The sequence below is a fragment of the Mus pahari genome, chromosome 11, assembly GCF_900095145.1.
Source record: "Mus pahari chromosome 11, PAHARI_EIJ_v1.1, whole genome shotgun sequence".
Classification (NCBI taxonomy): Eukaryota; Metazoa; Chordata; class Mammalia; order Rodentia; family Muridae; genus Mus; species Mus pahari.
This window is the reverse complement of record NC_034600.1, coordinates 15,615,754-15,642,271: the sequence shown is the minus strand read 5'-3', so window position 1 is coordinate 15,642,271 and position 26,518 is coordinate 15,615,754. Positions and strand designations below refer to the sequence as shown.

Genomic DNA, 26,518 nt, shown 5'->3' with positions numbered 1-26,518 from the left:
TTCTCTTCTCTTCTCTTCTCTTCTCTTCTCTTCTCTTCTCTTCTCTTCTCTTCTCTTCTCTTCTCTTCTCTTCTCTTCTTTTTTTTCTTTTCTTTGCTTTCCTTTTCTTTAATACATATTGGCACCTGAAATTATGTGGTCTATCATGTCTCACAGCTCAGGTAGTCTGCATGAAGGCAAGGGTCTTCCTCTCCTCCTTCCCTGGATGTGCCCCTCTGAAGTACAGTAGCTACTGTACTGCAGTCTGTGAGGTTTCTTATGTTCCTACCATCTGCTCCTTCACCTCCTTTCTGACCTAGCTCGACTCCTCTCTCAGAGAGCCCTTAGACACAATGCACAAAGCCACTGCCTTACATTACTTTCAGCTTCCGTGAAGATCTTTACTTAAAAGAAAAGTTACGTCATTTATCAGAGCAGGAGTTTATTTCAGCGGAGGAACACCACAGAAGAGCTTCAGTGTGTAGAGGCTGGTCTTTCCTTTACCACCCTCCTGCCTGTTTCTCAAGTACTCAGAGTTGTTTCATCACAGTATGGGAGACTTCTAGAGAAACAAGTGCATACAAGGAGTAAGCAAAACTATTTGGCAGAGCTGATCCAAGGATGCTGGCTACAGAGAAAGTTTGCCCTTTGGTGCCCTGTTGGCCCTGCTCCTACTGAAGAACTAGAGAGAGGAAAAACAGAAAAAAAGAAGAATGTGAAGAAAGAAAGGAGGGATAAAAGCAGCCATTGTCCTTCCCTTTGCACCGCTGTCATATGTTTCAAACTTGGCTTCATTTGTCCCTCCCTCCTGGAACCCTCCTTTGCTTGTCTACAGCAAAGGAGACAGACTAAGGGCATCCAGCCTTTTCCTAACACACCAAACCTCTGAACACCTCTCAAGTGCTTATAATACTTTATTAATTCTTATTTAAAACCTAAAAACAGGGGGGCTGGTGAGATGGCTCAGTGGGCTCTTCTGAAGGTCCAGAGTTCAAATCCCAGCAACCACATGGTGGCTCATAACCATCNGTAACAAGATCTGACATCCTCTTCTGGAGTGTCTGAAGACAGCTACAGTGTACTTACATATAATAAATAAATAAATAAATAAATAAATAAATAAATAAATAAATCTTTAAAAAAAACCTAAAAACAGTTTATTAATTATTGTACTTTATTAATTTGCTCGGTAGTCCTTATTTCGGCATGTTAATGGCCTGAAATATGTGTATATCTCCATATTTATTACATTTTCTCTTTATAATAAAAGTATAAAGAGCAAAGGAATTATATTATTTTCTTCTGCTTCTGTGGCAAATTTCCACAAACTAAGTAGCTTAATATAGCACAAAACTTACTTTCTTATAGGTCAGCAATTTGACCCACTTCTCACTCTACTAAAATCAAGGAGTTGGAAAGAATGATGTTTGGCTTGTTCCTCTCTCTTTCTCTCTCTCTCTCTCTCTCTCTCTCTCTCTCTCTCTCTCTCTCTCTCTCTCTCTCTCTCTCCACAAAACTAGCAACAAGTAGTAGAACCCCTCTTCTAGTTTGAGTCTGTTCTTCTGTTGCTTCATGTTTACACCAATCTTGAGATTTTTGGCATTTTAAGGACCTATGTGATTAGATTAGGCCTGTCTATGTGTGGATAATCTCCCTCTTCGCCATATTAGTTAACCTATTCTCAGATTCTGTAATAGGTGGGACTTGGGATTTGTAGAGTTACTTTTTTCTTGCTGTGATAAAGCACCATGACCAAGACAACTTATAGATGGAAGAGCTTATTTGGGCTTATGATTGCAGGTAGACCTTTTGGTCAATTATAACAGGGAAGTGTGATGGCTAGCATCAGGCAGGGGGCAACCAGAACATAAATACTGGGAGATCATACCGTTCGCCATAAGCACCACGCAAAGAGAGCGAACTGGAAATGGAATGAGCTTGTGTTGTTTGGTTTTGGTCTAAGCCCACCCACTTAGTAGTTTAATTTCTCCAGTGGGACTGCATCATTTGAACATACCCCAAAAGCCCACCAATTGGGGAACAAGTGTTAAATGCCTAAGACTATGAGGGACATTTCTTGTTCAAACCACGACCGACATCTTTGGGGGATTTCACCTGGTACTGTGACCTAGTCTGTCTTTGCCCTTCCAAACTCAGTGCCTTAAATGGTGTCTGCTTCATATTCAATATATGTTCTTAGAATAAAAGACCTTAGTCTTAGGGTAAGGCATATCCAATGGTCTCTTTTGTCTTATACTTAACCAGATTCATTTGGGGGCATTTTAATAACAGAAGGGATGTTTATATTGCAACAATCTATGCATGACCCACAAAGTAACTGGCTAGCAGGGAAATGTTACCCATAGAATCTTACCCCAAGTGTAAACAGTGCATTCCGTTACCTTTTATTTGAAATGCTGGCCCCATATATTCCACCTGCTCTGGCTATCTGATGAGCACTCATCACTGACAGTTAAGTGTAGATCCCGGAACTCTGACAGATGAAGGGCATCTCCTACAAACAAATGAAGAAGCTCCAAATTTGATTAACTCAGGACCCTGCAATCACTCAGACAACTGGAGCCTTGTACTTACCCTCCTCCCTCAGTGAATTCATTAGACACACAGGCTCATAAGTGCTCGCGGGTACAGACTGAGACCCACACATGGTCACAATATCTCTTTTTCATAGGTTAGTTTGAGTAACACGAAATTTAAATCATTGTTTCTATGCAACACAATCTGTGGTTGGATAATGTTGAACAACTGTCATATTCCAAAGGGGAACAGTGACAGAACTGTGAAACACTTCGAACCTGCTGATTTGAAGGTCTGGATGGAAGGGTATAATACTTCCTTAATGTGGATAAGTGCCTCTAATCAGTCCCCAGGACTTAACAAGCCAACATCAAAGAAGAAGCAGACTTAGTGTCTTTAGTCAAATAGCTCTGTCTCTGCCAACACTGGCATCATTTTGCTGATAGAATTTTTGGCACTCCATTCTTTTCCTAATTGTTGGGGTAGTTTTGTGTGAATGTTAACAGGCATCTTCTAAACTTATACAGAATATTCTAAACTTATACTTATCAGCTACCTGACTCTACAGATTTTATACCTAGAAATGGAAATCTCTTTGTATCTTTCCAGGGCCAGAAATACTGTAATCCAGAAAAACACACAGGGATGCATCACAGGTACTGCTAAAGTTGATAAAAATGTAGATTTTCTAATAAGGCTTCTCAGCTTACAGATTGCTAGGCCAGGACATTGCCACAGATGAGGCTCCCTTTCTACCCACTTGTCTGGAGACATCCACAATCCTAATGTAATTATAAATTTGCCACTGTGAGATCACCTTCTATAGCTTCAGATCACCCAGTTCTGTCAGTTTCACCCGGTAGTCTCATTTTTTGTTTTTTGTCATTCTTCCTGTGTCTGCTCTTACCCCTTATTATACACAATGCAATTAAGCTATTACTAACTGATAACTTTCTATAATAGCCAATAAAATAGATTTTTCATCTAAAATAACTCATACTATAATATGAAAGACTGAGCATATTATTTGTGTTTTGAAAGTAGAACACATATCCAAATGTGATTTTTTTTTTCAAGAAAGTAGGAATTACACCAGTTTTGCTTTTTCTGGGGTCCCTAACACAGTACCTGACCATAACTGTGCAGTCAGTGTTCAGCGGCTGACTGGGAGACCGGAGAGGGTAGCTCTCAGTAAGGTATTTGATCTTGGTGTCCATGTTTAACTTCCACTTCCTGTAGGTGTATATTTCATAGCTGTAGATCAAGACCAGCAGTCTTTGCTGCACTTGCTTCATAGCTAAAGATTTGCCTTATCTATGTTGTTATGTAGTAACAAATTCACATAAGTGCTATGGGTTTCTGGCAAATTCTTACTTGGGAAATGACTCTTTTCCCTAATAGCCAGTGAGGGGGCTGTGGTCAACCCTGATAAAAAGGCATCTCTGGACAAGTGCAGCTCCCCGCAACATCCAGAACACAGCAAATGATCAAAGGTACTGACTGAATTGAGTGTGAGGCACCATGTGTCAGGTACAGAGCCTGAGTCCGGTTTCGGATTCAGACGCAAGAGTTGTGGCCTATTACAAATACCTTCCAATTGCTGTATTTCCCTTACTGTTCCCATACCATGTCCCCCACCTACTCACCTCTGAAGCTTAAGGTCTTCAATTAAAGTTGTGCTGAATTAGTTTCCATGAAAAATCAAGATGTTAGTACCATTTGGCTATAACTACACTAACCACCTCAAGGAAGATTTTTGAAATTAAATGCACAAAATATCAGTTGTGTGATTGCAAAGAATAGGGCTAGAATTCCGTGCTATATTTTTCAGTGACTTCAGCCATGTATTAGGTTAAAGCTAAACAGACAATAACATGGCCTCTGCTTAAGGGGAAATGCAAAATAATGCCCACTGGGGAAATGAAACAATCAGGTTGGGGCTGTGTAGTGTCCCTGCTTCCTGCCCCCTTTCTCTTCCTTTTGTCACTCTTATTCTGAGGATAGACATGCACTGGCAAGGAGCATAAGAAGCGATTACAAAACAAACAGGTAAAAATCATAAAGAATTGAACCAGTGGGCAAGGAAGTGAGTTCCGTAACTATAAAATGGTATGTGGAGAAGTTTGTACAGATGGGAGTTGAATAGAAAGAGGAGCTGTGCTTGTGACGAGTTTGGACAGTAAAGAAAAATTTATCATGTCACTTGTCCCTGGTTTGTTTTGATGGATAGATCTGACAGCTTTGAATTCCTCAGTGTCTCTCCTTTCTTGCTTCACATCTCCTTGGTTCATTTTTCTTCTCTTCTTTACAAAATTTTCAAGCCTCTATTTGAAACTTCAAGGAAAAACAAAAATTACAGGCCCAGAGCTCGCACATAACTCCGTAACTCAGAGTAGTCTTCGTGCCTGCACCCGTGTTCTTCAACTATAAATCACACCTGCTAACACTTGCACACATTACAAAATGGGATTCACTGCCATGGAGGAAGGCATGTGTAAAAACTAAACCCTTGGTATTAGCATGTCTCCTCCCAGGTTTCTACTGAACTGCACACGTCTGTATGGTTCTTGGGCTCCTTGCCTATTCACCTGTTTGAACATCCACAGTTTTACCTATTTATCATATATTGTATTTGCCTTTTCTGCTGTCTTAGTTAGGGTGTCTACTGTTCAGATAAAATAACCTGGCCATAAGCATAACTTAAGGAGAAAAGAGTTTACTTGGCTTATACTTACACATGACATCATTGGAGGAAATTGGGAAAGGAACTCAAGACAGGAACCTGGTGTTAGGAACTGAAGCAGAAATCATGGAGGAATACTGCTTACTGAATGTCCACATGGTGTTTTCAGCTCTCTCCCTTTATGTACTCAGGACATCTTGCCCAGGGATGGAATTGCCCACAATGATCTGGACCCTCCCCTATACTTTGTAACTTTTTCTACCCCACTAAGCTCCAGGCAGACGGTCCTACCAGTCCATGACTAGAGAATATTGGATCTTCAGATGAAACACACACACACACACACACACACACACACACACAAACACACACACACACACACACACATTGCTCAATTTCAGCCTGCCTTATTGGCTTAATTGCTGGGCTCTTCTAAACCTTCTTTGGCTAGTGTGCCCTTCCCAATACACATAGCTCAGCATCTTCTGTCATCAATGTCATTTGCTCAGTTACCTTCTTTAGTCCCAGCTCAACATCCTAACCTCTCACCTGGGGAAGTGGCCTATGGACATTCCACCTGATATCTCACATGGCTGGTCACCTTCTGTCCCTCCAAAGTATGGCGACAACTCCTCTCCTTTCTCCCCTGTGACTGCTAGCTTGTTTGCAGGGACCTGGAAGTCCTGCCTCTTTCCTTCCACCTAGCAGTTGGGCCCTGGCATCTTTACTGATAGATCAAGAACCAAATGGGGCGCAGGACCTTAGCATCAGACCTATCTCCTATACTCCCACATCAATCATTGATCAAGAAAACGCCCTATAGGCATTCCCATTATCCAGTCAATTGAAGTTGTTTCTTCTCAAATGATTGAAACTGTATCAATTTGACATAAACACTTGCAAATACAGGAATCATCATATTTTTCTTTCTGTGTCAATTCTACTTTTTTCTTCAAATAAAAGAGAATCTCATAAATACCTACAATCTTTTTTTGATATTACTTTAAAAGCCACAATTATGGTTTGGGCATGAAATAAATCCCCTCACCTTCAACGGTACATATATTGAAGACTTGGTTCTCAATATAAAGTGTTCAGGGTCCAGCTATGGAGAAGCGGGGGAGAGAGGGTGTTCTGACTTTATTAATGGATTAATCCACCAATGTTTTCATAATTTTACAACATTATTAGGAAGTGATAGAAATATTAGACACAGACCTTGGTCAATGTAGTTATGACTTTGATATATGAATCTTGTTCCTACTGTTTCTTATCTGTGATACTCTGCTTCCTAGCCACCATGGGGTAAGACACTTTACCACAGGCTCAAACTGGCATGAATTTTACTGACAGAGCCATCTTCCCAGTCCCTATCTACATATTTTTAAAGGAAGATCTACAAATGACCATCAGAAACATAGAACAAAATATTTAACATTAGTCAAAATCAAAATCCATACCAAAATATTATATTTCATAGCTATCATTATCAAAAAAGCAAAATTAAGGTGTAGAGAAAAGGAACTCTTGAATAGTTTGCAGGATTGTACATTAACACAATTAACGTGAAAGAGAATTTACAGATTTTTAAAGGGTTAAAAATAGAACTACCATTTTATTTAGCAATCCTGCTGCTATGTACATATTGAAAGAAAATTTAAACCAGGATGCTGAGGAAACATGTATTACCCTGTTAATTATATCACTATGCACCATAGCCAATAAATAGAAACAAACAAATAAACAACTCTCTGAACTGTGAACCCAACACCAGAACTTCTTCCTTCTATCACACTGTAACCCTCTGTAACCTAGAAAATAACCTTCCTACACCATCTTTCTTCTCTGATTTCACTAGTGTGTGGTAGCAACCACTCTATTCTCTGTTTCTATGAGATTATCTTTTTCTTTGTACATTCTACATATGAATGAGATCATGTGGGACTTGTCTTCTTATGATTCTCTTATTAATTTTTAAAATGTTTTTATATAAATTAACTATTCTATTTATTTACAGCTCAATTGTTGCCCCCTACTAGACCACCTTCTCAGAGTTTTGCCCCTTTCCTTCTCCCTTTGTCTCTGAGAGGGTGCCCTTCCATATTGTATCCCCCTACACTGGGCCACCAAGTCTACACAGGATTAGGCACTCCCTCTCCCTCTGAGGCCAGATAAGGCAGTTTTTTGATACAAATGTGCCTGGGCCTCAGACCAACGTGTGTATGTCCTTTGCTTAGTAGTTCAGACTCTGGGAGCTCCCAGAGTTCCAGGCTAGTTGACACTGTTTGTCTTTCTATGGAGTTAATATTCCCTTCAGTTCCTTCAATCCATCCCCTAACTTCCATAGGGGTCCCTGACCTCCATCTAATGTTTGTCTGTGAGTACCTGAATCTGTCTCAGTCAGCTGCTGGTAGAACCTCGCAGAGGACAGCCATGCTAGGCCCATGTCTGCAATCACAACATAGGATCAATAATAGTGTCAGAGTTTGATGCCTATCCATGGAATGGATCTCCAGATCATGAAGGATCATGAAGGTCAGCTGTTCCTTCAGTGTCTACTCCATTTTTGTCCCTGCATTTCTTTTAAACAGGAGCAATTTGGGGTTGAAAGTTTATAGGTGGGTTCCTATCCCTATCCTGCCATTGGTGCCTTGTATATCTAGTGGAGGTGGACTCTTCGAGTTCCATATCCTCACTGTTGGGCATTTCAGCTAAGGTCACCAACACTGAGCCCTGGTATCTCCTCCCATTTCCGATATCTTGGACTTTGTAGAGGTTCCCTTCACTTCCCATGTCTCACTCCTGGAAGTTGCATGTTTGTATTCATTCTCCTGGTCCTCTGCCTCACTCCTGGAAGTTGCATGTTTGCATTCATTCTCCTGGTCCTCTGCCTCACTCCTAGAAGTTGCATGTTTGTATTCATTCTCCTGGTCCTCTGCCTCACTCCTGGAAGTTACATGTTTGCATTCATTCTCCTGGTCCTCTGCCTCACTCCTGTTCCATTCCTATACCAGATCCTGCCCTCTTTTCCCACTCCCCCCTTTCTCCTCCCCCATGTGTCGTCATACACTAATGAAATCAGAGGCAAAAGAGGGTAGGTAGAAGAAAGAAGTCTTGGTATTTTATTGCTCACTGTCGAGGAATGGAACTACTGAAAAAAATACTTTGTGTATACATGTAAACAAATAGGGATAAACTTGAATGCTTTCACTATGAAGAAGTAGTAACTGTTTGTAAAGATGTATGTTTGCCTTAGTGTGAATATCAAACTACCTATGCATGTATTGAAATGCCAAATTATAACATAATTGTACATTTAAAGTATTAGTTAAAAATAAAAAATAATAACCAAATAAAAACTTGGTTTTAATACTTCTTTTCAATGTTGTAATTTCTTTTTTGGTACATTTAGTTGCTCTCTTTTGAAATTGTCCTTTAGACTCCTCCTAACAAGTATAGGAGATTAAGAGATATAGAGAAATAGCTTGACATCTCTAACATTTCTTTTCTTTTCTTTTCTTTTCTTTTCTTTTCTTTTCTTTTCTTTTCTTTTCTTTTTTTTTCTTTTTGTTTGGGTTTTCAAGAGAGGGTTTCTCTGTGCAGTCCTGGCTGTCCTAGAACTCTGTAGACCAGGCTGGCCTCAAACTCAGAAATCCGCCTGCCTCTGCCTCCCAAGTGCTGTGATTACAGGTGTGTGCCACCACCGCCCAGCCATCTCTAACATTTCTATAGTAAATATTATTTTTTGGACATTCATTACCCATACCGTTCATTTTTATGAAGAACTTTTTTCATTAGTGTTGGCATTTAAAAAGTTAAGGAAAAATTAAATATTTGAGCCATATCTTACTTCAACAATATATGTGTGAACCCATCCTTAATCTTGCTTAGTTCTTTTTAAATTGTATTTTAAATTTCATATATATATATATATATATATATATATATATATATATATATATATATACTGTATTTACACAACTTATCCCCCTCCTTCTGAGCTGCTGTCATCCCATCCTTTTCAAATCCATGTATATAACTCTATGTTTTGGGGGTTGGCCACTCAGGGTTGGATACCCGATTGAGGGCTAAATCCCTGTGGAAGATTGATTCTCTCTTTTAGAAGTCATTAATTGCTTGTAACTCTTTATGGGTCCCCAAGAGACTTCCCCAGACCACATTGTCATGTCTACTAATGTTGTCCCTGTACTAGTTTTGTTGTTGTTGTTATGGTATTTTTTTATGTGACCATATTGTTGAGACTTCATGGGTGCAACTTTCATGTGATATACAGAACTGGCAATTTTACAACCGACTTTTGGTTCCTCTCTCTCTTAGAATCTTTGTGCCTCCTTTTCTGAGATGTTCCCAGAGTCATGGGTCCAGGAGTTGTCTTGCAGATAAATCAACTGTGGTTGGGTATTTTATTCTGTATTTTGACTCGTTGTATGTCTCTGTGATAGGCTCCATTGCTATAAAAGGAGATTCTTATATAAGGACTGACATTTACACTTATCTCATTGGATCTGACACAGTGGAGCCACCCTGGGTAAGGCCTCTAGGTGGGATAATGTGATGCAGTGATAAAGTTAGGTGATCTGACTAAACTGGGCTTGTGAATAGGATGTGACACTGAATGCACTCTTTATGGTTATTACATTATAAAACAAAACCGGGATGAGGGCTGAGAATGAAACATAGTTGGCTTGCCTAGCATGCATGAGGATCTGGATTTGATCTCAGTAGTTCATAAGCCAGGCATGGTGGCTGTTGTCCGAGCACTTCAAAGCTGGAAGCATGGAGACCAGAAGTTTAAGGTTATCCTTAGATTGTGAATTCAATGCTACCTTGGGCTACATGAAATCCTTTCAAAAACAAAAACAAAACAAAACAAAACAAAACAAAAACCAGTATAACTGAATGAAGCAAATAATGACATTGGTCTGAAATTCTAAGATGCAAAATTATACAGCACAGACATCCTTTAAATATATCTTACTTGGTTGCTATTTATCATCAAACAAACTCAAATATTTGTAGTGTATGAATACTTTAAAATAAACCAGTGTCTGATGACAGAGTTCAGTCAATAGTTTGCCGACATCTCTTTGTTTCTCTATGTACATTTATCTACTGTTACACCTTTTTCAATGAATGAGACGGATCTGGGCACATTCAGTAATTGAAAGCAAAAATTACTGGGTTTGGGCTTCCTTTACAGCCCGAAAGATTCCGTTGAGTCTGCTAGCAGGGGATTTTGCGTATTAATACCCCACCTGGAAGAGTTGACATGTTGAAAATGAGATTAACACTTCCCTGTTTTACATTAACTAAGGCTAAAGTGTCATTTGCCTTATCAGGAAAAAAATATTCAATGCTGCAGTGATAGGGTTGAGAACAAGGTATGGTTTTATGAAAAATGTTAAAGTATAAAGTAGCCTGTTTGCTGTGGAAGTAGTGATTCTTTGAATCTTATCTCTGCACCCAGTGCAGATAAGAGCTGAAATAATAAAGATGACTCATAAGCTAAACATAAACCTGTAGAGCATACCAACTCATTTCCAAGCCAATGCCAACCAACAGAGTAAACAACTTGTCAGTCCTTTAAATGATTTAGAAGTAGCATATGAATCCACTGTGTCAAGGACATTGATTCCAAGGTATTTGCTGCCAATTCCAGAGCAGCCTAGAGATTCAAGAGAATAGGAAATAATTTATTATTCAGTCCAATACAAGGTAGCACTTCTTAATTCTCTAACTTCACAATCCCTCTTGATATGATTTTACTAAGGTGCATGTTTAGATGGAAATACATTAAATTTTGTTAGTAGAAGGAATCCTGAAAATTACCATCAAACCTAGGTTGAAATGTAGTTGCACATGTAGATCAAGAGTGGGTTTCTCAGGCCAAGGAGGCTGGGACAATGACCTCCCTCAATAGCATCACTGGATGGGTCTAAATAAAGGAAATACATGCTTTGTGTTCTATAGCTCTGGTATGGAAGACAGCAGCCATATCCAGAGTGAAAGTTTCACTCCACTAGGTTACTGAAGAGGGGCATGTAGAAGTAAGAGAGCTGTTCCATGAGGATTTGGCTCTATTTCCCCAGAGAACACACGCGTTGCGTCATCAGGATCAGAGACCCAGATTCTCCCAGGAAGTCATGTCTTTTTGTACTAGATAGATGGGTTGGGTGGGGATTGTTGGGGGGGGGGCAGTGAAAGAGGAGGGGACCATTTCTGAGAAAAATTCAACAGTCTGAAAGGAGGGTAAGATTACGAAGATAAATGTTTACCTCTCAGCTGCTTTGTGTGTCTTGAAATGAAGTGGGTTTTGAATAGTGCTGCCTGTGTACTGTGGAATGTGGGCATTGTGAGCAAATTGACTGTCTCAGATGATTTGACACATTTTGATTTCTACTTAGGAAAATATCTGTTAATCCTATTAGAAAGAGAAGGAGAAGTCCTGAGCAGAAAGGCAAAAGATCCGACTCCTTCCCCTGTTTCATAGGCTCTCCCCACTCCAAGGTAGTAAAACCTCTGCTGTTTCTGAAAGACCTCATGCCTCATCACTGACCTGTTTGGCATTATATCAAAATCTCTTCTCTTCCTCATTGCTTGACTGGCACTGGCAAAAATCAAGACAGGACTGGATGGCTGTCCTTCTGTGGCAAACTACAGGAGAAGATAAGTCTTATTCTATGCTTTTAACACAATTTTCCTCTTTCTTCCATTCTTCTCTCTTTTCCTGTCTTGTCCCTGTGCCTCACTGTTTGCTAATATCCAGCCACAGGCCATTCCTTGTGTTTGGCAGAGGAAGCACTTTTATTGTTCCATAACTCCAGGGGGGGGATATGGTGTCTATGATGTTGTCTAGGCCCAACCTCCCCCAGGAAGGTTAACTAACTCCATCCTACTCTCAAAGGGGAAAAGATGCCAACCACACACACCCCTGCCAGACACCCTCTCTGCTACCCAGAAGTGCTATTTATCCTCACAGTGGTGATTGCAGCTCAATTTTGGGGGACCAGGAGACAATCTGAATCTACATAGTATGGATGAGGAAAAGTGGGAGACTTCTTCCTCTCTAACCTCTTTCTGTGTTCTGGAGTAGCAAGTGAGTCTGACCAAAGGCCGGCTCATCTGTCTCCAGAGCCAGTGCTGGCGCCCAGCATGCACCTAAAAACATGCACTCACAATCCTAGGAAACTGTGTTCATTAAACTCCACCGACAGGTCCTCAACCAGAATCTGCTCTGTGCCAAAGCAGCATGCTGCTGTTAATCCCCCTTTATAGATCAGGTCTTAAAATAAAGAGGGTGGGGCTGAGGTGCAGGGAAGTCTGCACACTTGTTTGGAGAAGGAAAAAAAAGGAAAAACAGAGATTTCTTGTTCTCTCCTTTATGTGCTGAGTTGCCAGGACTGACCAGACCACTGAGAGAGACACACAGGGCTTTTTAGCGTTCACAGTATGTTTTCCCTCCACAGGGTAAGTGCTACATTACAACATGGGAATTTCAAGCAAGATCCCATAAATGTCTTTCAAAGAGTGGCACATTGTCATTTCTGTATTGCTCCTCCCTTTGTGTGCTAAGGAGGAGATAATCGCAATCACAGCTGACATTATTGAGTGCTTACTAGGTGCCAAGCAGGTGGTACACTACTTATGTAATGCCATTTCACTCTCGAAGATCCCTGGGCATTAGGTGTGGGAGCTGGTGATGCAGCAGTTTAGAAAGGCAAAGAAAGTTGATCAAGTAGCAAGGCTGGGATTTGAATGGGAAGCTTCCAAAAATCTTACGCTTAACTTTTTTTCCCATAATTTCCTCTATAAATAGTTCTATTGAGAGTATTTTTTTTTTTTTTTGGTTTTCATTTAAGATTTTAGTGACTCTTCCTTAATAATAGTTCTGCTATTATCTGAATCATTACAATTTTCTGCAATCAAACCATAGGGTTTCTTGGAGGCAGGGCCCATGTCTCTCTTACCTTTGCATACCCCTCCAGTTCTGAAAACAAAGGTTGCCCAGAAAGGGAGCTAAACAATTATTTGTTGAAATGCACTTTATGTTATATCTATATCTAAATAATGCCCCTAAACAAGTTTACTTCCCCAACATGGGCTTTTCTCTCATTTGCAGCCATTGCCTTCTTGTCTTGTTTTCCAAAGGTTGATTTTGAACCAGAGGGACACTGCAGTCCTCTTGTCACTTAGCGTGATTTGAAAGTGAGAGTCTGTGTAGTGCTTTCGCCTGCCCTCAGCAATCAGGCCTCACACTCACGAGGGAGGCTCTGATTGTAGGAGTTGCCTTATTTGCATTGATGAGGATGAGCCAGCTGCTAGAGCACACAGAACTGCACCTGACACAATCACTGAGTTCAGGATTAGCGAGGGGAATCAGGAATCCACTGAGCTGCATGGCAATCTAAGCCCCACATTAGACTCACTCATGCAAAATGACCCAAATTTTCAATGAGCACAATTAGCAATCCAAAGATGCATGTTAATTTGTGGTCTAATATTTTCTATACTTCCCTAAATTAAAAATAATAAATATACCCTTTTCTTGATGAGTCTGGGCATAAAAACAAATCAGAGGACTAGGGATCTGTGGGAAATGTGCAAACCCCAGCAAATATACATTTTTTTTTGGGGGGGGTAATTGGTCGCCCTGTCAAAGTTTGTCATTTAATAGCTTTGTAGTATCATTGTCCCCCTTTGAATCAGTAGGCAGCAATGAGGATAACATAATACATGAGGATAACATAATATATGAGGATAACATAAATACAACAATAGCTATAATATATTGGAAAGAAGATGATAAACTTTGTAAAAAGAATTTGAAATTTTATAATAAGTATTGGTATTTTTTGAGGTTATGTTTGGGTTCCTTATGACCATAGATAAAGAAAGGTATTTCAGAGTCTTGAAAGTACAAGCAATTGTGCAGGGTTTTTATTAAAAAGATTGTGTAAATCAAAACAAACATTATCAAGCCCTGGGCTGTGTTTCTGTGTGTTGACAGTCTATAGGTATTGAAATGCTCACCTATACTTTAGTGGGGGGAAAACCCCCACATTTTATAAAAATTCAATAAATGAACATTCGAAGCAAAAGCATGCAGTTCAAAAGCTAAACCTCCCATTGGAGAACAGAAAATTTAATGAGCTTTTAATGGAATGCAATGCTCAGAGTAGTAAATTATTTGTTAGTTGACGATGCAATCAGCATGCTGATTAAGGTTGCTTGGTTTTTTACTAAACATTAACTGAATGAAAACGGGTAGTCCTTGTTCTGCTTGGGGGCTTTAAGGAAGCAAATGGACTTTCAGAACAGAGATTGTCAATAAAGGTGAGTGCACTCCAGGTGTCATTTGAATATGATGATAAAATACTGGTGATAAATATTTAAAAGCATTTTAAATCCACAATGTTCGCCTAGTGTATTGTGGACTCTGTTTAAAGAAACAGTGGGCCTTGACAGGCCTAACAACAGTCCTTCTATCTCTCTCTAGAAAGAACTATCTGGATGTGCTGTTTTGATTGCAAAAGAAAATAGGGGCGGCGGTGTGCTTTGAAAATATAAAAAAGCATGGACTCAGAGATTAGGAGCTGCCTGGGAGTTTGGAGTGTAAACCTAGAGATGGAGAGAGAGACAGAGAGAGAGAGAGAGAGACAGAGAGAGAGAGAGAGAGAGAGAGAGAGAGAGAGAGAGAGAGAGAGAGATCAAAACAAAGAAAAATATTCCTGCAGGAAATAAAAAAAAACATGTGCTTGTCTGGCTAGATGGAGATAAAAATTTAATTAAGCGTTTCAATTTTCAATTTTTTGATATTTTAAAATTATTGCTATTAGAATATTTATAATCTTAAATTTGTGAAACATAGCATTCTGGGGACAGGAACATTGTGAGTCTGGCATTATATTCTGATATATTGGGTCTGGAGGCTTACAAAAGAACAAGAACAAAAACAGAAAAGGAATTGTGGAATTTTTGGCTATTTCTTTAAGAATATTAATATGCAATTTGATAAAAATACATCTTTTAATATTTTAGTAAGTCTGAATATTAGTCATGAATTATTAGCAGCATGGTTTTTGTTATTAAATCTGTTTAAATCAGTGGTTGATTTTGCTTCTAAAACAAGGGCTTTTTTGTTTGTTTTCTTTCTGCCAATTGAAGAATCGTGGGTTTGTAGGTTAATTTTCTTCAAATAGCTACAAAGTTCTTTTTCTATAAATCCCAATTAGTTTCATTATTGGTGATTCTCTGGCAATGATCAGGTACCCTTAAAATCCGATAAATAACCACCTCTCACTTTTAACTATTCCTGTTTATGACCCAAGAGGTTAAAAGCCTTTGACTGGCATTTGACTTCTGACCTCATATAAATGTTATCTTATCAGTCCCTGCTTGTTAAGTTGTATTGAGTGCTTGTCCCCTGATGGCTTTTAGATAAAGGGTTGTGTGTGTGTGTGTGTGTGTGTGTGTGTTTAAATATATTTCCTATAAGAACTAAACCAACCAGTGACATTGTTCTGTGTGCAGTGCACTCTAGTAGCTGCTAGGAATGTATTCGAAAACTCCAATTATATTTTTATTTATTCCCTACATTATTTTAAATTTGGGTTTATGGGTGGGATTTTACCATTAAAATACATATTTATTATAATTAGTGGTAGTAATTCCTAGTGATCATAATCCTTTAGCATGTTTGTCAAGAAGATGCATGCTTCCTATTTTCTCTTCAAAAAGAAAAAAAAGGAAAGGAAAAACAAAAAATTTAGCTTTGCATTTTGTAGCAGCGTGAGATGAGTAGAGAGATAATTTATGGAAATCTTGTCTCCACAGACTTCAGAAGTCTGCTTAACAAGAGAGTCATCAGTAAGATATATCTAAAAAAAAAAAAAGGGTCCATGGTGCCTTTGCTAACCTTTGGGTAAAGGTAACCAGACCGTCCTGTACCTTCCATCCTGGAAATTAAGGATGCGCTGGGCCTTTGATTTGTTTTGCAACTGTGTGTTGTTCACATATTGAAGCGTACATGTGTGTGTGTGTCTAGTCATTGTGCATGAATTCAGTGCGTTTGAATGCTTGCATTTTAATCCCTCCATACCTCCACGGCACTGAAAGGATTCTGCAGGCAGACACTGGTGCCTCAGACAGGCTGCTTCATTTGCTAATGATCTACAGTACGCTTCTCAAACAAACTATTACATTAATTTCCATGTGGGAAACAGGCGGTGAGAAGGGAAAGAAGGCAGAGGCAGCCATCTTGGAGTCAGACTGCCTTTCAGACTCATTCTGTCTCCTGCTAAAGCTCAATAGTTAGAATATTATCTTTATTTTTAATTAGCCCTCAAAGTAAGCAAGAGGCATATCCAAAACACCTTTGTGTTTGTGTTTGGAGTACAAAGAAAGTTGTAATGTCTTTGGATTTTAAATAACTACACTATAGACAAACTATACCTATTATTCTCTACCATTCTAAATAAATATACATATAAATGAAGCATGTGCCACAGATTGTAAGAGACCTATACAGAACCTGTTCAGGAAAACAAATGTCTATTTGAACCATTCATTTGCTGCTTTGTAAAGGATTAATATGCCAGTAAAGTTGTCTGCCCTGCCTCCTCCCGTCTGCCTTTTCTCCCCAAACATAACTCTCACATATGTGCACACAAACACACACGTTCAGAAACCCTCACCACAGTGACATGGCAACTTTGAAACTTTTCTAAAAACACGAATTCTCTTCCTCTCAGATCATAGGTATTTAGTTAAGCAGAAGGAAAAGGAGCAGCGTTGTAAATTTTCTGTTTCTTTCCGTGTGTATGGAGAGCTGCAGGGGCTCTGTGGCCCCACATTGCTGTCTTCCTGCCCATTTTCTAGTAAAACACAGGTTTGATGCAATTTGTCCCAACTTCTCATTTCAACCATTGCTTTTCTCCAAGTGGCCAGAGTTTAAGATGTGCAAAAGCAGTGGACAGAGGAAAAACCACTGCAGGGGACAAACAGTAGCTCCCCAAAGTGGATCTGGCACGCATGGCTGGCACACATGGCACTCAACTTGCAGACCTTTTCTCTGCAGTTTGAACACAAAAGCGCTTCCTCCCCCATTTTGATGTGTTAAGGAGAGAGGGCACGTGCAATTGGTGAAATAAGAATTTGGAAAGCACAGGGCAAGCATTTCTCCTTTGAATGTCCTAATGTCCTTCATGTGTCAGCAGCAGGTAGACACCCTTCAGTTTAATATTGATTTAAGATTTTTTTCTTTTTCTTTTTTCTTTTTTCTTTTTTTTTAGTAGAAAGGGAATAATATTTGAGTTTAAGCAATTGTATCACATCCACTCAACTTTTTGATCAACATTGCCTGTCTTTTGTATATTCAGAAATCCAGAGCTCATCACCCTACTATCTGAAATTAGGGGGACAAGTTTGCTCTATATCCCTCTGAGAAGGGTCTGAGCAGGCCAGTAACAAGCTATTGTCCAGTTCTAACATTTGACTGAAGAAACTATGAACTTTTACTTTTTAATGTTAGTGATCTGAACTAATTCTCCCAAACAATATTACCTGCAGATTTTTAAAATTGAAATAAGGATTTGAACAATAATAATAATAATCAGAGTACCTTACACTATATTGCCTCTGAGTTAAATCTCAGAGTTCTTTTCAAATTGATTTTGTATACTGATTATTTGTAAAAAATAAAATTTGAATGCATAGCTATATAATTTTTAAGCTGCTGAGAGATACAAAACTATTCATATTTTTCAGTAATTTATGTTTTAATGCATGGTCCTAAGTCCTAGTTACCTTAGGAAGAAAAAAGTGTTTGTTTACATTAGTTGCTATAGCAACAGTAGTTAAAATTGTAGTTGGAAGGGGATGAGTAGCATGCCATGCCGGCCTTCAGCTCTTTGCATGGACAGATAGATCTCTTTCTAAGACTCTGAGAGTGTCTTCAATTTATTGCTCACATGCACCTCATGTTTAGCAACTTACTGTGAGATCGTATTCTGATTTTTTTCCCCCGTTTTTTGCCCCAGAAATCAGCCTTGCCCTATTTGGAGAATTCAGAGATGTTATGGACCTTTTAGGTTTCAACAAAAAAGTTGAGGACATGAAGCCAGAAATCCTCTCCCCATGTTAAGGGCCAGGTTGCTTGCTGCTGTTTCTCTGTGCAGACTCATGGAGACTGGTGCCTCACAGCCTTTGCTCTGCCCTCTCTTTTGTGGTTTCTTTATTTTTTTTTAAATTGGCCATACCCTTTTCTACTAGATCTCTTGATTGGCCCATACTTCCCTTAGTACATTCTCATTGTTGCTCTTGGAACTTATTTGAGGTTTGGGCTGGTAGTGTTTTTCCTTATTTTCAAAGCTTTGGGATTCAGATGTGAAGAGCTAAGACAGTTCTCTGGACATGCTCACAGATTCTACCCAAGATCTTAAGCCATGCTTTTACACTTATGGGAAAAAGAAAAAAATATGCAGAAGCGTCTGATACTAAGGGCACAGCCTGGACATACACCTTGTCCTCTTCTTCTTGGCCTCATCTGCCCTGAAGAATGAATATATTCATCCCTAAGGTTGCTGCTTCAAAGTGACCAGTGAGATGCTAACAGGTCAGCTGGCTGTCCTGTTGGACAGAGGGTCCATAAATCAGAGAAGGGTTGGTATGGTTGAAAGAAGAAAGTAGTCCAGCCTGAGGGGAGCCCCCTGTAAATCTCTCCAGGAGCTTTGTTCCTGGTAGGGGTAGGGGTGGGGGTTGGAGGTAGGGTAGCCATGGCTGTGGCTGTTATCAATGCCCTGGCCCTCCTGCAGTGGGTGCTAACTTCTTGTGCATGAGAGCTGCCTCCACCCTTCCCAAACATCGGCTGCTTGGAAAAGTCAAGCAGGGCTGAGCTCTGATTTTCATTTAATAGTCAAAACCAAGATGCGTTTGGGCCATGATGATAGGACAGCTCCCTTGAAAAGATTATTTGAACTACAAAGGCATTCATTTAGGGCTAGCGATGTTGCAAAAGGGTCTGCTAGAAATTAGCAGCCTGTCCTGGTATTTGGAGAGCAAGAGTGACAACTTACTGGAAGTTCTCAAGGAATCATTTATATTTCACACTCCACTAGGCAGCTGATTTGAGATTGTCTGTTAGCATAACAAAGGCTCTGAGCCTGTGAACTTCAGAAACCTTTCGACCTCTTAGCTGCTGGCATGAATAGCCCCCAGTCCTGCCTATAGAGATCTCCCAAAGCTCCCCTGTTCGTGGCTAAATTGTTAATCAGGGTAATTTAATATAGTTTTCAATATGCCTCATCTCTTATTGGGAAAGGTATTCACAGCTTCCCTACCCCTGAAAAAAAAGTTCTTTTATTCAAGTGTGAGAGGGGCAGCTGCAGACAGACCCCCGTCTCTTTACTTCACCCCCCATCCCAGTCCTTCCCAGCCACGGTTTTCTGAGTAGCAACCACAGGGAAAGGACAGAAAGAGAACTAGGTTGACATTCCCTTTGCATGCACTCCACCCTGAACCTGAAGCTCAGGGTTGTTTATGCTGGGAGACAACTAAGCAAAAACCCGAAGCACTGCAGTCATAACTAAATCCTCAGAGTGATCACACACACACACACACACACACACACACACACACACACACACACACACCCACACACACACACCCGCGCGCGCACGCACGCACGCGTGCACGCGCGCACACACACGCACACACACACACACACACACCACACCCTGTTCTCCACCTCCCTTTTACCACCACCCTTTCCCTTCCCCCTTCGTCCCTCAGCTCAGCTGCTCTTCTGGCCCCCAACAAAATGCACCAGACCCCAAGGCCTGCTCATTTTCATTTTGTCAGGAGGCAGAGGCAGCCTGCCCACTCCTTTGCCCAGAGACACTCGACACTGGTCATGTCCCCTGCATCTACTCTCAGTGTGGCTCCCTTGCAGCGTCAATTCACATGCACATTAGTTAACTGAAGAGCAGGAGCACGAATATATTCATTTTAATCCAGTTAAGACCTAAGAGGTCTCATAGGATATTATTCAATAGTTTGAAAACCAAGTATAAAACTCAGATTTTGCTCCAGCGTTTCATCTCAGGGAGGCCTACAGTATGCCTTTCTTTTGCTTTCCACCAGTGCCTGCTCAAGAAATAAAATGAATAATGAAACAATTATGAGCAAAGAACCAGCTGCAGGTGGATATTCTGTTACAATATTGTATTGTTGATTCTGTTAATTACCGTACTTCTAGTACCCATGCTCAAATTCAGAATGAGAATTTTATAAGATGAAAGGAAAAAATATGAAGTCACTAATTGTGTTTCTTTTTTAAAAAATTAAAAACAGAACAATATATCTCTTAATCATATAGTTAACCTTTTGTTCCCATGTGAGAATTTTAGGCCATTTCTAAACTGTATTTGGGTGTTTCTGAGCTGCTGTAACTGTAGTTTTCTATGGGGTTGTTGCGCTGTCTTTTTGTGTGCTGAGGCCTTGTGTCATGAGGTACTTCTTGCCTTTGTCAGACTTTGGTGGCTCTTTTTGCCTCTTATCCTCCTAAAGTTGGACACAGCCAGCATCTGGATCCCAGAGTGTTTTCTGCGATAGCTCTCTAGGCTGGGGTGGCTCCTGATGGGGATGGGAGACTTCCTTAGCTTACTTGGCATCCTAACCTGGTATCACCAAAGTGCTAGAAAGCAGGGAGACAAATCTCTCTTTATTGCACCAGGAAAGGGTTATTCAAGCCCCCCAAACAGAAAAACAAATCCAGACACGTTCTCAGGAATACACACCCACTCAATAGCCCAGCTTCTTTCCCAATCTCATTTTTCTGGGTATTAAAAATTGGCTATAAAAACAGGCTTCTTAATTAATGTAAACATCTCAACAGTGTCCGTAGATAACAAAACAATTGCATACGGTTAGATTATTAACAATCTTCAAATCTGCATTATCATTGGGGGGCGGCGGGTTCTGACAGTTTTAATTCCAGTGTTTTGGAAGTTTTTAGATTATAAACATTTTTATCAATAATCTATGCATTATTCATTTTAATGATATATATTTTATTTTATTCTTTAAGTAATGATTTTCATTTTTCTTTATTTTTTAAACTAGAAAAATTTATAATATAAATTAATAACTATTATGAACAAATAGACTGCTGATTTCTCTTTTAAATATCCAAAGACATAAAATCATTCATTTCACAAGTTCACAGAAATGTAACTTTCATGAGCTGTCTAGAGAGAAAGAAAATACAGTGGCTTTAAACTCAAGACAGAAAAAAACCCCACACAATTGATATTTTTCTGTGCTTTTGCTTAACCCTGTTTTCATTAGCCTTTTCCTCATTAGGATTTATGATCCATGTCCTTTTCTATACTTCCACAGCTCTGATTTCTGTTAAATTTTCTAACAGAGGTTAATGAGTACAAAGGAATAGAAGGCCTGTTTGCTTTCATCTATGATGCTCAGTATTCTAAGGTTGTTTATATTTGCATTTAATTTTTTCTGTAATTTTAAATGTTAAAATTCAGTGAAATTAATTGCATCAGAGTTATCTAACAGGGAAATTTTTTTTAAAAAAAGAAATTAAACAGTACAGTTCTGCTGAATTGTAATGTTTTTCTGGGCCTGGACCATCTCATGCCCTCTCAAGCACTGTATAGTTTGGATTTCATATTTGTGGAAGAAGAAGAAGGTTTGGGGGGAGAAGGATGTGTTTTTGGAATGGTGTTTGACAAGGGGAATGAACGCAGACACCAGAACAATTATATTACAATCCCATTGGGAATGCCAGCACCAAATTTAGCCAGACTGATGGGGCACTGTCTAGACGGTCCCTTTTGTGTATCAGCTGCTTTCTCCCTGCTTTCTTGCGTTGCCTCAATGTGTGAGTTGAACATGCACATGGATCCCAAGCATAGCCATTCCTGCTATTAAGCCTGCTGTCATTTGGCTAACACTCAAGGGCTACGTGTTCCTACTGCATTCCCTTTACGGTATTTTGTAATTAAAATTCAGTTTCCACATTAGTGGTGTAACAAAGGCCGTATAACAATGTAGAAGGTGCCTAGACTTTCTTTATATGAAAATATTAACTAGGTAAACATTTTTGTCTTCCCAAACATGTCCGCCTCTTTTTCACTGAAATGAAAGAAAGCCAGAACAATAAGAAATAAGACAATGAGAAGAATGAGCCAGAGTACATATAAATTGCCACCTTTCCTTGTGAAAAGGGCAAAGGACAAAAAGAATGTGTATTAAATGTTTACAGTGTAATTATCAGCAGAGTGTGTGTGTGTGTGTGTGTGTGTGTGTGTGTGTGTGTGTGTAGGAGGTTACCCCACATTATTTGGTCAATCAAGTAGAGCCCAGTGACCTGGGTTCTTATGGAGTCTCATAAATACATTCTCAAACTCTTCTTAATATACAGTTACACGTTGCTTTCTTGTTGTTGGGCAGATAGGAAATCTAGGAAATCTCAGAGACATTTCACTTCTGGGCAGCTGTCAGTATTCTGTTTCATTTGCCAAACTGGTGAGGAGCAAGGGTGGGGGGAGAGGATAAGGCATCCTTATACGTGTTCACACAAAACAGCCATTGTTCACAGGAGTAGGAATGCACCCCTAAATAGGGTGCAAACTTCATGGGTGATGGTGCTGAGAATTTGAAATGAACACAAATTAATTATTGCAATTAGAAAGTGAGAAATAGCAGAATTCATTAATGCTAGTGAAATTAGGAATGAAATCATCTCTTTTAATGTAAAGTTTATCAGCAAATTTTTGCCTACAGTTACCGAGAATTGAAAACCTTGAAAAATTGGAATTCCACAAAATGTAAGTCATTTTAAGTAAAATTTTTATCTTATACGGGGAACCCGAAGAACTCACTGTTACAGGAGAGATGAGAGACAAGACGATAACTTAAGTAAGTACAGAAGCAGAAATTATATTTGCTTAAATTATTTTCTCTTAACAGAAACAAAAGTGGTAAAAGTTTTTTTATCTGAAGAGGAGAAACAAAGTTAATGATACAAAAAATATGTTTAAGCCCTTCTAACTAAGTCATGGAATTTGGATTTAAAAATAGTGATTTTTAAGCATTTTGTTTTTGCTAGAAGTTAACAACTGCAACCTACTATTGGCAATTATCCATCTTTTGTGAATTAGATGAGAGAGAGAGAGAGAGAGAGAGAGAGAGAGAGAGAGAGAGAGAGAGAGAGAGAGGGAGGAAGCAAAGTAAATTCTAATTTCATTAATAAGATACACAAGGAGTGATCTGATTTTTGGTGGTGGTAGTGTGGTTTGGATATTTTATTTTTGTTGTTGTTTAGTTTTGGTTCAAAACAACACATCACAAATCAACACTCCTGAAGTACACAGTGATATCAGATGGGGGGAATTTCAAGATTGGAAGTAGGGACAGATTGTACAGTTGACAATAAACATGGAGCTCTTTAGTAGGCACTGGGAGGCATGGTGTTAGCAGCGTCACACTCCAACTTCATTTAGCATGATAGATGGAAAAATGGAAAAAAAATCACAAAGTCAGAGAGGGGAGAGAGAGAGAGAAAGAGAGAGAGAGAGAGAGAGAGAGAGAGAGAGAGAGAGAGAGAGAGAGAGAGAGAGAGAGAGAGAGAGAGAGAGAGAACCGAAATCACTGAAAAAATAAAAGAATACCAGAGGAAAATGGGGTGGGATAGATGGGGTTTTGGGAGTGGGGTAGGGGTCTAACAGAAATACTGAGAGAGAAGCAAGCAAGAGCAGAGAGTGAATATTCTAAGCATGGTTTTAATTTAAAACAGAGATACTTCCAAGAGAATGGATTTCAATGGAGCTGAGCCAAAAATAATTATAGAGATTTTCTTGTTTTCTTTTGTGAATGAAGAGCATCTCTTTTCTCTGACGACACAGAGAAGGAACCAGAGCCCAGAGATTGGAGTGGTGCCCCTCTGCCCCCTTCCTTCCACTCGCCACAGTGGCAGACCTTTCTTTCTTTCCCTTTCCAATAGCTATTGGCATGGAATTGTGCGAGAGGGGACAGTGATTGCAGCCCCCATACCTCAGCTGGGTTTTCTGTTCTGACAATTGCTTGTTTACTCTGATAGGGCTGAAGTATTGAAATGGAAGCCCAATTGGGGTGAGGTGGCAGACACACACACACACACACACACACACACACACACACACGTGTGTGTGTGTGTGTGTGTGTGTGTGTGTGTGTGTGTGTGTGTGTAAAGTTCTGGAAATAAAATTGAACTATTTACAATTAAGAATATGCCTGTTTATGATGCTAGAAATTCCTGTAGGGTTTGTTCTACCAATTATATTTGTTCTCTTGTTTTTTATCAATAGCAAGCTATAAAAGGGAATGAGAGAATTCTCTCAATTTTCCTTCTTTTTCTATGTAATGTAAAATCTTTGTCTTAGAACCATTCTTTTAATAAAGAGAAAAAATAATCATTTGTTAAAATAACTTGAGCTATAACTGAATTTTGTGAAAGTCATAAAACATTGTTCTTGCAAAGGCAGGAACAAAAGGCTTATATGCATATGAAGGACTAGAGGAGAAACCACCAACTTTGATAGACTTTGTGACAGAGTAATCATAAACAACTTGGAATTTATATGTAAACAATACTTTTTAGGTTAAATTGACTTCCATGCAAATCATAGCATATTTCTGATCTCATCTAGACCCCTCACTTTAGGCGTGGTCCAGTCTTAGATTACATACTATTATTCATATATGCCAATCTCCTAAATTGGGCTCAAGGATTACCTTGTGTCATTGTGATACATGAATTTGAGGTGACCTTTTTACATTGATTTCTTTCCAAAATCTAAGAACCGGTTCCCCTTCTCTGTCTCAAACTGAGATTTGGTTTTACTAATATTTTATCTGCTAAGTTTAAACAACTTAGTGACTCAGCAGAAGAGCAGCATGGGCTATAAATTTGAAGGGCTAACCTTAAGTGTCTTCAGTATGAATTTAAAACAAAGAATGTATGTTACATTTAGAGATGTTAACTAGTAGCTTAAGTATGCAAACATTCCTGAAAGTGGCAAAATGCGATATAATTTCCTTTAGAACTTTTACAGACTAAAGTTTGTCATGTTTTTCTGTCAAAAACCTTGAAATGTGGACTAGTTAGTGGAAAAGTCATAAAGTTCTATTATGTAGTTAACTTTTAATTTTTAAAGATGAAAAATGTCTTCATGGATATAGGACTTTTACTTGGAGATTTTTCAAAACATTCTTTCAATTTCAGTAGGAATATATTGTGTACATCTGTGAATATGAGTTCTATGAATCCATATTTAACAAATCTCATCAGTTCACTTGACATTTTTCTCCCTCTGAGCTCTTTCCCCTTATCTTGTCTCCATTAAGAGTATTTCTTCCACTGTAGTAGACTAATTTTTGAAACAGGTTTTATAAAACAAAGCTGGCAATTGTTTTAAAAGAACTTTTAAACCATTCAACTCTGATATATTACAAATGATTAAATGAATATTTAAAAATCTAAAGTACTTAACAACATTAATAAAATCTCAACTCCCAAAATGTACAACTGTACTTTTTAAGAATAGCAGTTAATTAATGCCAATGAGAATAATGCATCTATACCTTAAGATAAAGTATGTCCTTGAAATTAGCAAAAAATATTGTTTCTAAAAGGAAACATCTGTTCTTTTAAAAAATTGAAACAATGCTAGGTGTGGTCGTTGGCACTTGCAATGCCAGCATCCAGTGGGCTGAGGTCAGATGACTGTGAGTTTAGAGCCAATGCTGGCTGTTCAGAGAGTTCCTGGCTGCTCAGTGACATCTTGTTTCTGAAAGCAAAGCAAGCAAGCAAACAAAAGCAATAGGAAAAAATATAACTTTCTATATAGCAAGAAGAGTTAATGATAGCTATGTCTATTAAAAGTACTAGGAGACATAGTGGGTTATACCAAGGCAATGAAGTTATTGAGAGAAAATACTTGTCTACTAAAATGTTTAGAATATAGATACAATAATTTATTATTAACAAAGTGCAATGTATCACATCAAGATGTGCATTTACTGCCTCAGATACTAATTCTAAAAAACAGAGATAAATATAGATTTATACTTGAAAAGTATCTCAAATATATAAGTGATATCCACAGTTACATAAATATATACCACTTAATATTTGCTCTGAGGTTTCTATACTTTGTAAGAACACATAGTCATATAGAGAGAGAAATATTCAACACATGTGCATTTGCCATTTGTTAACGTTGGCCCTGGTATGATAAA

At 39.0% G+C, this 26,518-nt stretch overlaps 1 long non-coding RNA gene across 1 annotated transcript in view; it reads left to right on the top strand.

Annotated features, from left to right (window-relative positions):
- The first annotated feature begins 14,430 nt into the window (after positions 1–14,430).
- LOC110329206 overlaps positions 14,431–26,518 on the top strand; it is a 47,175-nt gene continuing 35,087 nt past the window's right edge. The window contains exon 1 of the long non-coding RNA XR_002380912.1: positions 14,431–14,554. This is a non-coding gene — a long non-coding RNA (uncharacterized LOC110329206). The remainder of the gene's footprint in view (positions 14,555–26,518) is intronic.